Genomic DNA, 14687 nt, shown 5'->3' on the forward strand with positions numbered 1-14687 from the left:
GAAGGATTTCCTCCACGCCCTCTCAGCTTGCCGGCAAGTTCTCTTGAGCTCGGCAAGGGTCTCACTATACCATGGGCTGCGAGTTTTAGCATGACATTTCGACCAACGCATTGGTATAAGAGAGTCAAGAGCAGTACAGACCCAGTTACAGAACTGTTCATAGCCCTGTTCCACATTCGACAGGTTGCCCAAGGGCTGTGCCTCCAAGATTTTAACGAATTCCTCCATTTTAAGCTTATGCCAGTTTCTTTTAAGGGTCAGTCTGTCCACAGGTTTAAATTGTTGGTCATCCAAGGGGCATGACACTTTAACCAACAGATGATCAGTCCAGCCCACCGCCATCGGGTCAGATGCCCTAGCCCGAACCAAGGTGGTAAAGAAGGGGTCGAGGATGTGACCTCCTATATGGGTGGGGGCGGTGACTAGTTGGTTCAGTTGCATGGCTTCAAGGTCCGCTATCAAAATTATAAGCCCAAAATCCTCAACGAGCCCCATAGTTGCTTTACAGTTTCTATTTTTTCCTGTATTGCAATAATCGCTTAATATGTCAACTCTCCCAGGTAGAATAAGATTAAAGTCCCCACACAGAAACAGGGGGAATAGCCATTGGGCTAGTTCCATACAAAGGTCGTTTAACATACCTGGGTCATCGAGATTGGGGCCATAGATTGAGCATATAGTTGATACCCGACCGTCTAACCATAACTCGACAATCACCCAACAACCACAAAAATCCTCTTTCACCCTTTTACACTCCCCCCAAACAAACCTTTTCAAAACTGCCACCCTTCTCGTTGTAGACCCTTGTTGTGTGCTACCAACAAGCTCTAAACCCAGGTCCTTCAACCAACCCTTGTTATTCCATGCGATATGGGTTTCCTGTACGCATAATAGATCCATCCTCATTGATATGAGAATCTGAGCCATAATCCCTCTTTTTTTCTTATGGTTCAGGCCACAAATATTCCATGAACAAACTACAAATCTACCCATTCTCAAACTGAAGATGATTTACCATGTCTGACTTCCCTTGCTTTGTTCCCAACAATAGGCTGCTTGCCCAAAACAATTCAAAACATTTGCAAATGAAACCTTTATTCACACTAAGGATGCTGCTCCCATACAAGCACATAAGTGTATTATTCCTTGCCGCCCTACTCCAACCAACCCCCCCCCCCACCTTTCCCACCCTGGGGCCCCTCCCTACCCGCCCAAAGGGACTAGACAGTCCCTTTGCCAAATGAGGCAAAGGCACTGCCTAGTCCCTATTGGTGATGGAGAGAAAGGATAAAGTGCCCTGCACCAACCCCCCTACCCCCCAAATTGCAAACGGCCAAAAAGAGAAAAAAAGGAACAAAGGATGATAGAGAGCTGTCAGACTACCATTGTCAGAGCCTTCCAGCTAGATTGATCCCAAAAATTCCATTGCAGCAATTTCAGAAATAAAAAAGTGTTTTATCTTTAAATATGATTTTGAGCTTTGAAGGATTTATTAGTTAGGCTTGCACCCCCTTAGCCTGAAACTGCGGGATCAGCTGACAGAGATGCCTTCTCTGCTGGACTGTGGCTTGACAGTAATGTGGGCGTACAACAAATTCACAGACCTTCTCACTTCTCTTACGGTCTGGTATAGCTAAATCATACAGGGATTCACAAAGTAGAAAATTATTCAAACAAATCAAAATAGCTCTGGGTTTACCTTCCACCCCGGTCTTGCCCCTTCGTATCTGAAAGGGAAACCTATGCACCCTCTGCAGTTCAAGTACCCACTTCCATTGAGAAAGTTCAGGAAAAGCTTCAGAAAACAGGTCGATGACGCATTGGCGAATATCTTTCCCTTCTGTTTCTTCTGGCATGCCTAATATGCACAGATTGTTCCGCCTTGATCTATTTTCTAAATCCGTCAATTTCCAATGTATATCATCCCGAAGAGAATGTAAGGAAAATAAATCTGTTTTTTGTTGGCCAATTTCGTCCTCAATTATAGAAATCCTACCCTCCGCTTCGCCGATCCTGGCTGAAATCTCTGTACACTTCTTGACAATGCGGTGCACCGTATTCTGGAGTTTCCACACCGCGCCCTGCATCCGAAGTCCTTCTGCTTTGGTCACTTCACGATGTGACATTATTGCCTGGTATATAGTGCCTAAGGTAATATCATTCTCTATCGGCTCTGTGGGGCATATACCTCCTCCCTGAACTCATGCAGTGACTGCCCGTATATCGTTGGGCTCTTCATCAGAAGCATGACCCAGCACAGGAGAGCCACCATTAGCATTAGAAGAGCCATTACTTAAGATTAGCTGGGGTACATCCTTTAGTTTGTGCACTGTGTTAATGTCCCCAGAGACTAAGAGGCTATTCTCATCCTCGTCCAGAGGAGCAGAGCTAGTCAAGATTCTGTCATCAGCCCAGTCACCTTCAATACTCTCCGTCTATGAATTATTCAAGATGTCTGACATGGGAAAAAAATTACCACCGGAGTCCCCGGAATCAGGTTCTGTTATCCCATCTCTACTGCAAGTCTCGCTGGTAATCACAGACCCCTGCTGAACCCCCCGGAGCGGACACTGTTCACAGTTATAGTTTGAGACTGGGGAGTGCAGAGTTTTCAACCGTTTTGTTCACTGTTTCTACACACTCCCTTTCCAACTCGTGCTCTCCCTGTTCTTGTATAGCAATCGGCAACTTTATTATAGTACTCAAATTTATCACAGATGCTGAGATGTTGGAGGGTGTTCCAGGATTGCCTGAGCCTCCACCATCAATCGTAACTGCTGCCTGAGAGGTCAATACATTTTTAATTGTTTCAGCAGGAGGGGTCTTACCTTTGGCTGACTGGTGATTTTTTAAAAACATACCTGGGATCTTCTTCTTTGCTCCAGCGTTCTCTTTGCCTAATCCAACCCCAAGGGGCCAGCGCATATTTTCGGGCGCAACACCCAGAGCATGGCTGACTGTATCCGATTCTGTGTCAGCTCGATCCAGAACACCACGAGGGGACACAGCGAGACCAGGAGAGAGTACTACAGCGGCCGCCGCAGCACAAGTTTTTGGCCCCTTTGGAATGGCGCCAGCGTTTTTTGGACCGATGACTTTCACCAGACTCCGGCTCCTGCCCTGGTTTTCCGTCGTGTCCAACGTTCATGCAGCTGTTGCTGCATTTCTCCCCCGTGGTAGCCAAGAGTCCCCAGCTGCACAGCTTGAGGAAAAGCTCCGGTAAGCAGCCGCATACAATGCACACCAGCAATCTTGTTGATACAAATGTATCAGCAACAGGAGTAACATTCCCAGCAAAGAGCTTGCAAGGAGCTTAGCTTTGCTCCGGTTTCTGCAAACATCTTTCCCTCAAAGCAGGGGTGTAGAGGGGTTGCCTGAGGGAAAGTAATGATTTAATTAAAACATATATATATATATAATTATCAAATCAATTAAAATTTATTAAAATTAATTACCAAGTACAAAATATTTAATAATTAATTAATTAAAAATACCAAAAAATATTATTTATTAAACATTGATTACCTATTAGTATATTAATTAATTAATAAATACCCAATTAACTGTCAATACCAAAAATGTATTAAGTAATACAAGATTTACCAATTATTAATTATTTAAAAAAAAATTAATTATCAATACCAATAAATAAAAATAAATATTTACTTAATTACAATTACGTTACTTCCAACCCTATTCCCCTATAAATCCACAACCCGCTCTGAATAATAAATGAATATAGTTAACATAATTATCAATAAATCAATTAATACAAACTAATTAACAATTAATAAAAATTAATTAACAATTAATAATGAAATAAAAAAAATATCAATATCAATACATAAAAATAAATATTTACTTAATTACAATTAAATTACTTCCCACCCTATTCCGCTATAAACCCACAACCCGCTACAGAACTAAAATGCAAAATTAAAATATAAATAATTATTAATTCCTGAAAATTTACAGATATTTAATTTACTATAATTAAATTACTTCCCACCCTATTCCCCTATAAACCCGCAAAAATCACTACGGAATTAAATTACACAAATATTAAATAACATTACATTCATTACTTTAAAAAAAATAAACATACATTACAAAAATAATATACATTTTTAACACATATACTAACATACAAAACACTTTAAAAAATTCATTAATATTAAAAATTCTATATATTTTAATGCCTATATTATGTACTTCAATATTTTGACAGTCAATATTACTTACCTGCATTTCGATATTATTAACCACTATATTATGTCCATTCGATATTATGTCTATTCTATATTTTGAATTTAATAGTCTGTCTTTTCTATATTTTGTTTTCGATATTGTGTCTAGTTACTGCAGAAAGGATATGAGGAGAATGAGCCTACTGGGAGATATATTTCATGGCCAGTAAAACGTAGGTCTAATAGGAGTACCATCAAAAAGATAAAATGCCCAGTTGATGGAAGATTAACTTCTCACCCCCCAGGAAACTTCTGCCATCTTTTTGGATCACTATAGGGAGCTTTACTCTGATCCTCTGATTCCCACTCCAGAGATTGCAACAGTAAGGAAAGCGCTGGATAGCGTAGGTATAAAAATTACTATTTCCAGTCTAGTGAGTGCAACAGTAGGAAAAGCGTTGGATAGCGTAGGGATACAAATTACTATTCCCACTCTAGAGAGTGCAACAGTAGGGAACGCATTGGGTAGCGTAGGGGTATAAATTACTATTCCCACTCCAGTGAGTGCAACAGTAGGGAAAACAATGGATAGTGAGAGGGTAAAAATTACTATTCCCACTCCAGAGAATGCACCAGTAGGGAAAGCGTTGGATAGCGTAGGGGTAAAAATTACTATTCCCACTCCAGTGAGTGCAACAGTAGGGGAAGCGTTGGATAGCGTACGGGTTAAAATTACTATTCCCACCCCAGTGAGTGCAAAAGTAGGGAAAGCGTTGGATAGCATAGGAGTAAACATTACTATTCCCACTCCAGTGAGTGCAACAGTAGGGAATGCATTGAATAGCGTAGGGGTAAGAATTACTATTCCCACTCCAGTGAGTGTAACAGTAGGGAAAGTAATGGTTTTAAAACAAAAAAAATGTAATTGGTTATTTCCCAATTTTATGCAAGGAATTTAAACAGCACTTTAAGCATTACAAATGAAAGAATGAGCAGATCTTGTCCTAAAAGAAAATAAACCAATACGAGAATACAAATGAATAGAGCAGGGGAAGAAGCGGATATGCTTATGCTCAATTGCCTTTTAAATCCAGTCCGGGACAGGTGCCCAAATTTGGGCTCCCATTGCCCTTTTCCTCCTCCCCTTAGTCTTGTAGATAGCAATTTCTAAATTATACATTGATAATACCCTTGCGGGTGAGTAGTGCGCTTTACAAGTATCAATTTACATATAATCTTACCCGCCAACTCAGAAAAGACGGAGCTTCAGGGCTAATCCACTCCTTTGTAATGCACGCTCGCACAGCTGCCATACAAATAAACAAAAAAGACGTCATAGCATTGGATCTCATGGGAGCAGTAATATCTGAATTTAGCCCAGTCAGCACGAATTCTGCAAATATACGTACTGTTGATCCCATTATTAATCCCAAGAAACGTTCTATGGATGCAAAGAATTCAGCTAATCTTGGGCAGGAATAGAACATATGGACTGCATCTGCAGCAAAAATACCACATCTGTTACATTTAGTCCCCGCAGATGTGGCCCATTTAGAGATCTTTTTTGGAGTGTAATACAGATCGTAAATAGCCATTTAATGCTGAGTGCGCATCCTATCTGTCAACAGAACTTTATTTGCAAGACTAAGCAAGTCTATAACAGTAATCCCTTCTTGCCCTAACTTCACAATCCACTCATCTTGACATGCCTGTATATCATCTGGAAGTACCTCAATCAATTGAGTATGAGGTTTATCGATAAATGTTTTCCCCAGATTTTCAATAAGCGGAATTTTTCTCATTCCAACCCAGGACCTAACCAATTTAGATAGCTGCGAATTTGAAGAAACTTAAAAAAATTGTGCTTAGGCAGACCATATTTTATTTGGAGCTCAGCAAATGATAGCAAATGGCCTTCATCACATAAATCTCCTAATGTTGGAATTCCTTTTGAGCGCCATCTGTAAGAGATTTGGTCACGAAAAATCAGAGGCAATAGCCCAGCGGCAGGGAAGGGAGTATATGCATTAAGGTTTGCAATCCCAAGATGCCGCTTAACTTGTCTCCAAACAAAGTAAGCTGCATTGAGAATCTTAAATTTCGTCTTTTTGAAATAACTAGGCTCTAGGATTTAAACAAGGCAAACTGTTGGCCTCCTCCCCCAAACCGACCACGTAGATTACTGGATTATGGCACAGCAATATCTTGACCCGTTCCCAACTATCAATCGACTAATAAACTGCAAAGCCGCTGCCCAATAGTATAACAAGAAATGTTGGATACCACAATGCCCTAAATTTTTGGCAGTACCATCTTTCTGTAGGCCCTTCTCTGATGTCTATAGCCCCATAAAAATCTAGAACTGATCTGCTATAATTTTTTAAAACAAGAAATTGGACATTTGAGGAGGAGTGTTCTGAACATGTAGAGCAATTTGGGAAAAACAAGTACTTTTAAGATATTTGATCTTCCATGCAGGGATAAATGCAGATGGTCAAGTCTCTCCAACATAGAATTCAGCTTAGTAAGGACTGGTTCCATATTTCGTTCTGGTATCTTGCTAATGGGCAAGGAGATTTTAATCCCTAAATAAGTGAATTCAGAAACAGTGTCAATGTTCACCGGAGATTCTCCCCCTATTAATGAAATCTGAGTTTTGGAGATGTTGAGCATGTATCCAGAAAAGAGCCCGAAAATAGAGGCCAAGGTCTCAATTACAGGTAATGCGGTACTAATGCCACTGGTAATAACAACAATGTCATCCGCATAAGCTAGAGCTCTATATTCAGTATGTTGAACATGAATAACTTTGATATGAATAGACTGATTTAACTTTTCCAAAAACAAGTCGATATATAAAGGGAATAGCATTGGTGCGCACGGGCACCCTTGCCATGTTCCGCAATTGATTGAACACAGGTCTGACTCTCGACCCGCTATCTGAATACAAGCTACTGGCGACAGATACAGTGACTTCAATGCCTGTAGCATCACAGGGCCATAACCCTTCAATCTTAGGAACGCGCACATATAGGGCCAGAAAACCCTATCAAATGCCTTCTCAGCATCCAACAGGGTTATCCCCATTAAAGGGTTAGTTTCTTCCGCCCAGTCTATAAGTGCTATTAATCGTCGCACGTGATCCACTGTGTCTCGTCCCGGGATAAACCAATGATGAAACTGTGAGACAAGGGTTGCTATAAACCTCAATAAACGTGCAGCCAGGATTTTCGAATAAATTTTGCTGTCGGAATTAATTAAGGAAATAGGTCTATAGGAGGATGGGGGTAAAGCCGGTTTGTCTTTTTTAGAAACACAATAATAATTGATTTCCACCAGGATACTGGTGCATTCCCCTTTTGTGTAGCCAAAAGAGTTGCCATAAAATCCTCTCTGAGCACGGAGCAGAAAGTTTTATAAAATTCTATCGGAATCCCATCCGGTCCCACAGCCTTCCCAACAGACAGTGATGTTAGAGCTGCTTCTACTTCCTCCCAGGTAATATCTTCCTCTTGGTCTAGCATATAATCGGATGTAAGTCTAAACATTTCAATCCCGCTGCAAAACTCTACTAGTTTTTCTACAACTCCCAAGATAGCCTTTTTAGTAAACAGTTTACTGTAGAAATTGCTAAGGACATCCAATACTTCAGGTGGGCTGTTACGAATTTGGCCATGCTCATCCTGGATGTTGTCTATCCTTTTGGCCACCTCTTTTTGGTGAAGCCTCTTGGCTAATATTCGACCAGAGTTTTTGCCCGCTTCATAATTCTAGATCTGTGTACTGTAATTTGAGCAGCTAATTTTGAGGCGAAGTTCTGGTATATTCTCATTTTTGAAATAGCAAGATCGCTGGAAATTTCATCAGTATCCTGCCCGTTACTAACTGCAACCATAAATTTATTTTCTAGCAACCGAAGCTTATTCATCTCTTCTAACAAAGCAGACCGTAATTTACATTGTTTGTTAACAGAGTAACTTAGGGTCTCTCCACGGACACCAGCTTTAAAAGCGTCCCATACCATGTGGACAGGCGCAGAGCCTCGATTGACCTTAAAAAAATCTGTTATCCATTTGGACATCTGTTCACAATAGACAGAGTCCACCAGTAATTTTCATTCAAACAACCATGCTCTTATGGTTGGTCTAAAGCCAGTTTCTCAGTCTAGCAAAATTGGGTTATGATCCGAAATTATTTTAGGTTGAATGTCCATCCTGGCAGTGTTAACAAGCTCTACTGTCACAAAGAAATAGTCTAAACGTACATGTTTACAGTGTGGTCCAGAATAGAAGGTGTTCCCAGGGCCCTCCCTTCTCTTTCATACACCAAACATCTGTTATGTTATGTTATGTTATGTTAATAACTTTTATTCAGCGCACAGCTGCCCCAGCGAAGGGGCGTCCTGGCGCCTGATCATGTGCCACAACACAACAAATCGCCGCTGAAAAGAGAGGAGATCAGTCAACAGAGGTGAACAAATGGTTTTTGATCGCACGTCTGAAGAGAGTCAGGCTGTTAAGGGCGCGGATATGGTCAGGAAGGGAGTTCCATAATCCAGCCGCCATAACACGAAATGAACGACCTCCCATCCTACTCAGTCTGAATCGAGGCGTGCTCGCTAGATGAAGCGATTCCGACCTAAGAGACCGCCTGGGGACATACGGGGAAACAAGACCCGTCAGGGCAGGAGGTGACGAGAATTTCAGGATCTTGAATGTCAGACAGAGTGCCTTGAATTTGATTCTCTGTCTGACCGGCAGCCAGTGAAGGGAGGTTAAAACTGCAGATACGGAGCACCGTCTCGGGAGGCCCACAATGGCCCGCAAAGCGGCATTCTGCACCCTCTGCAGTCTGGTGGCCTCGGCCTGATTAACACCAAGCAACAGAGCACTCCCATAGTCCAGCCGAGAGAGAATAGAGGCTTGGACCACCAGTTGCCGAGTAGGGGGGTCGAAGAATTTGAGGACTGGTCTCAGTCCTCGCAGAATACCATAGCAGGTAGCTGCGATCTTCTTAGTATGGCTGGTAAAAGAGAGGTTGGAATCCAGCCAGACCCCCAAGTTCTTCACTTCGGCCACTGGGATGGGAGTCACCCCATATTCACGAGGCCACCATTGATCTCCTCACAATTCCGCTTGCTTTCCTAAGATCAGGACTTCGGTTTTCTTGGCGTTTAACTGAAGACAGTTAATACGCATCCAATTCGCCACGGCTAAAAGCCCTGCGCGAAACCTGGGGGCAGTCACCCCAGGGTCCCCACTGAGTGTCACCGCCAGCTGCGTGTCGTCGGCGTACGATGTCATGGTTAAGCCACTTTGTCTGACGACAGCAGCCAGCGGTTTCACATACAAGTTGAACAAAGTGGGGCTCAACGCAGAGCCCTGAGGTACTCCTAGTCCCAAAGGATGGAAAGAGGACTGACCAGGTGGAATAGCTACTTTAAAAAACCGGTCCGAGAGGAAAGAGCGGAACCATTGAAGAGCTTTCCCCTCAAGTCCCACTTCCTCCAGCCTCCGCAACAAAATGTCATGAGACACCGTGTCGAATGCGGCGCTCAGGTCTAACAAGAGGAGCGCCGCTGTCTGCCCCGCATCCAGCACCGAACGCAGATGTTCGCTCATAAAGAGCAGCGCAGTTTCAGTGCTGTGTTGTGCGAGAAAAACATTCTGGCTCTCGTCAAGAATATTATTGCGAGAGAGATGGGCAGACAAGATGGAATTCACGTGTGCCTCAGTGACTTTGGCGGTCCAGGGCAGGAGGGAGATGGGGCGGTAGTTCTCAGGTAGCAGAGGGTCGAGACTAGGCTTCTTCAAAATGGGGCTGACCACTGCTTGCTTCCAGGAGGCAGGAACCACGCCCTCAGCTAGTGAGAGATTGATCAGGTCCAATATAGGCTCACGGCAAAAGGGGCGGGAGAAGAGTAATAAGCTCTGGCTTCAAAGGGTCTAGAGGAGAACCGGATTTAATTTTGAGGCTCAGAGTATCAAACGCCTCAACCGACAAAGCAGGTAGGGAGGACAGAAGTTCGCAGTCCGGAGCCCTTACGGCCCTGGGCTTGTCACCGGGCACAGAAGGCATAAACCCTCGGTAGATTACCTGCACCTTCTCCACGAAAAAGGATGCCAAGCTTTCACAGTGGGAGTCCGTGCAGATTGCTAGCGAGGTGGCCCGTTTACCCATCAGATCTTTGAGCACCTTGAATATTAATTTAGATGGGTTATCGCTGTTTGAAAACTCAGAGGCATAATATGCCGCCCGGGCATGACAGATAGCTCTGTGATAGATCTTAAGCTGGGTGAAGTACAGTGATTTTAATGTGGGGTCGAAGGATTTCCTCCACGCCCTCTCAGCTTGCCGGCAAGTTCTCTTGAGCTCGGCAAGGGTCTCACTATACCATGGGCTGCGAGTTTTAGCATGACATTTCGACCAACGCATTGGTATAAGAGAGTCAAGAGCAGTACGGACCCAGTTACAGAACTGTTCATAGCCCTGTTCCACATTCGACAGGTTGCCCAAGGGCTGTGCCTCCAAGATTTTAACGAATTCCTCCATTTTAAGCTTATGCCAGTTTCTTTTAAGGGTCAGTCTGTCCACAGGTTTAAATTGTTGGTCATCCAAGGGGCATGACACTTTAACCAACAGATGATCAGTCCAGCCCACCGCCATCGGGTCAGATGCCCTAGCCCGAACCAAGGTGGTAAAGAAGGGGTCGAGGATGTGACCTCCTATATGGGTGGGGGCGGTGACTAGTTGGTTCAGTTGCATGGCTTCAAGGTCCGCTATCAAAATTATAAGCCCAAAATCCTCAACGAGCCCCATAGTTGCTTTACAGTTTCTATTTTTTCCTGTATTGCAATAATCGCTTAATATGTCAACTCTCCCAGGTAGAATAAGATTAAAGTCCCCACACAGAAACAGGGGGAATAGCCATTGGGCTAGTTCCATACAAAGGTCGTTTAACATACCTGGGTCATCGAGATTGGGGCCATAGATTGAGCATATAGTTGATACCCGACCGTCTAACCATAACTCGACAATCACCCAACAACCACAAAAATCCTCTTTCACCCTTTTACACTCCCCCCCAAACAAACCTTTTCAAAACTGCCACCCTTCTCGTTGTAGACCCTTGTTGTGTGCTACCAACAAGCTCTAAACCCAGGTCCTTCAACCAACCCTTGTTATTCCATGCGATATGGGTTTCCTGTACGCATAATAGATCCATCCTCATTGATATGAGAATCTGAGCCATAATCCCTCTTTTTTTCTTATGGTTCAGGCCACAAATATTCCATGAACAAACTACAAATCTACCCATTCTCAAACTGAAGATGATTTACCATGTCTGACTTCCCTTGCTTTGTTCCCAACAATAGGCTGCTTGCCCAAAACAATTCAAAACATTTGCAAATGAAACCTTTATTCACACTAAGGATGCTGCTCCCATACAAGCACATAAGTGTATTATTCCTTGCCGCCCTACTCCAACCAACCCCCCCCCCACCTTTCCCACCCTGGGGCCCCCCCCTACCCGCCCAAAGGGACTAGACAGTCCCTTTGCCAAATGAGGCAAAGGCACTGCCTAGTCCCTATTGGTGATGGAGAGAAAGGATAAAGTGCCCTGCACCAACCCCCCTACCCCCCAAATTGCAAACGGCCAAAAAGAGAAAAAAAGGAACAAAGGATGATAGAGAGCTGTCAGACTACCATTGTCAGAGCCTTCCAGCTAGATTGATCCCAAAAATTCCATTGCAGCAATTTCAGAAATAAAAAAGTGTTTTATCTTTAAATATGATTTTGAGCTTTGAAGGATTTATTAGTTAGGCTTGCACCCCCTTAGCCTGAAACTGCGGGATCAGCTGACAGAGATGCCTTCTCTGCTGGACTGTGGCTTGACAGTAATGTGGGCGTACAACAAATTCACAGACCTTCTCACTTCTCTTACGGTCTGGTATAGCTAAATCATACAGGGATTCACAAAGTAGAAAATTATTCAAACAAATCAAAATAGCTCTGGGTTTACCTTCCACCCCGGTCTTGCCCCTTCGTATCTGAAAGGGAAACCTATGCACCCTCTGCAGTTCAAGTACCCACTTCCATTGAGAAAGTTCAGGAAAAGCTTCAGAAAACAGGTCGATGACGCATTGGCGAATATCTTTCCCTTCTGTTTCTTCTGGCATGCCTAATATGCACAGATTGTTCCGCCTTGATCTATTTTCTAAATCCGTCAATTTCCAATGTATATCATCCCGAAGAGAATGTAAGGAAAATAAATCTGTTTTTTGTTGGCCAATTTCGTCCTCAATTATAGAAATCCTACCCTCCGCTTCGCCGATCCTGGCTGAAATCTCTGTACACTTCTTGACAATGCGGTGCACCGTATTCTGGAGTTTCCACACCGCGCCCTGCATCCGAAGTCCTTCTGCTTTGGTCACTTCACGATGTGACATTATTGCCTGGTATATAGTGCCTAAGGTAATATCATTCTCTATCGGCTCTGTGGGGCATATACCTCCTCCCTGAACTCATGCAGTGACTGCCCGTATATCGTTGGGCTCTTCATCAGAAGCATGACCCAGCACAGGAGAGCCACCATTAGCATTAGAAGAGCCATTACTTAAGATTAGCTGGGGTACATCCTTTAGTTTGTGCACTGTGTTAATGTCCCTAGAGACTAAGAGGCTATTCTCATCCTCGTCCAGAGGAGCAGAGCTAGTCAAGATTCTGTCATCAGCCCAGTCACCTTCAATACTCTCCGTCTATGAATTATTCAAGATGTCTGACATGGGAAAAAAATTACCACCGGAGTCCCCGGAATCAGGTTCTGTTATCCCATCTCTACTGCAAGTCTCGCTGGTAATCACAGACCCCTGCTGAACCCCCCGGAGCGGACACTGTTCACAGTTATAGTTTGAGACTGGGGAGTGCAGAGTTTTCAACCGTTTTGTTCACTGTTTCTACACACTCCCTTTCCAACTCGTGCTCTCCCTGTTCTTGTATAGCAATCGGCAACTTTATTATAGTACTCAAATTTATCACAGATGCTGAGATGTTGGAGGGTGTTCCAGGATTGCCTGAGCCTCCACCATCAATCGTAACTGCTGCCTGAGAGGTCAATACATTTTTAATTGTTTCAGCAGGAGGGGTCTTACCTTTGGCTGACTGGTGATTTTTTAAAAACATACCTGGGATCTTCTTCTTTGCTCCAGCGTTCTCTTTGCCTAATCCAACCCCAGGGGGCCAGCGCATATTTTCGGGCGCAACACCCAGAGCATGGCTGACTGTATCCGATTCTGTGTCAGCTCGATCCAGAACACCACGAGGGGACACAGCGAGACCAGGAGAGAGTACTACAGCGCCGCAGCACAAGTTTTTGGCCCCTTTGGAATGGCGCCAGCGTTTTTTGGACCGATGACTTTCACCAGACTCCGGCTCCTGCCCTGGTTTTCCGTCGTGTCCAACGTTCATGCAGCTGTTGCTGCATTTCTCCCCCGTGGTAGCCAAGAGTCCCCAGCTGCACAGCTTGAGGAAAAGCTCCGGTAAGCAGCCGCATACAATGCACACCGGCAATCTTGTTGATACAAATGTATCAGCAACAGGAGTAACATTCCCAGCAAAGAGCTTGCAAGGAGCTTAGCTTTGCTCCGGTTTCTGCAAACATCTTTCCCTCAAAGCAGGGGTGTAGAGGGGTTGCCTGAGGGAAAGTAATGATTTAATTAAAACATATATATATATAATTATCATATCAATTAAAATTTATTAAAATTAATTACCAAGTACAAAATATTTAATAATTAATTAATTAAAAATACCAAAAAATATTATTTATTAAACATTGATTACCTATTAGTATATTAATTAATTAATAAATACCCAATTAACTGTCAATACCAAAAATGTATTAAGTAATACAAGATTTACCAATTATTAATATTTAAAAAAAAAAAATTATCAATACCAATAAATAAAAATAAATATTTACTTAATTACAATTACGTTACTTCCAACCCTATTCCCCTATAAATCCACAACCCGCTCTGAATAATAAATGAATATAGTTAACATAATTATCAATAAATCAATTAATACAAACTAATTAACAATTAATAAAAATTAATTAACAATTAATAATGAAATAAAAAAAATATCAATATCAATACATAAAAATAAATATTTACTTAATTACAATTAAATTACTTCCCACCCTATTCCGCTATAAACCCACAACCCGCTACAGAACTAAAATGCAAAATTAAAATATAAATAATTATTAATTCCTGAAAATTTACAGATATTTAATTTACTATAATTAAATTACTTCCCACCCTATTCCCCTATAAACCCGCAAAAATCACTACGGAATTAAATTACACAAATATTAAATAACATTACATTCATTACTTTAAAAAAAATAAACATACATTACAAAAATAATATACATTTTTAACACATATACTAACATACAAAACACTTTAAAAAATTCATTAATATTCAAAATTC

This window comes from Lissotriton vulgaris, chromosome 3_1 (genome assembly GCF_964263255.1).
Source record: "Lissotriton vulgaris chromosome 3_1, aLisVul1.2, whole genome shotgun sequence".
In the NCBI taxonomy this organism is placed as follows: Eukaryota; Metazoa; Chordata; class Amphibia; order Caudata; family Salamandridae; genus Lissotriton; species Lissotriton vulgaris.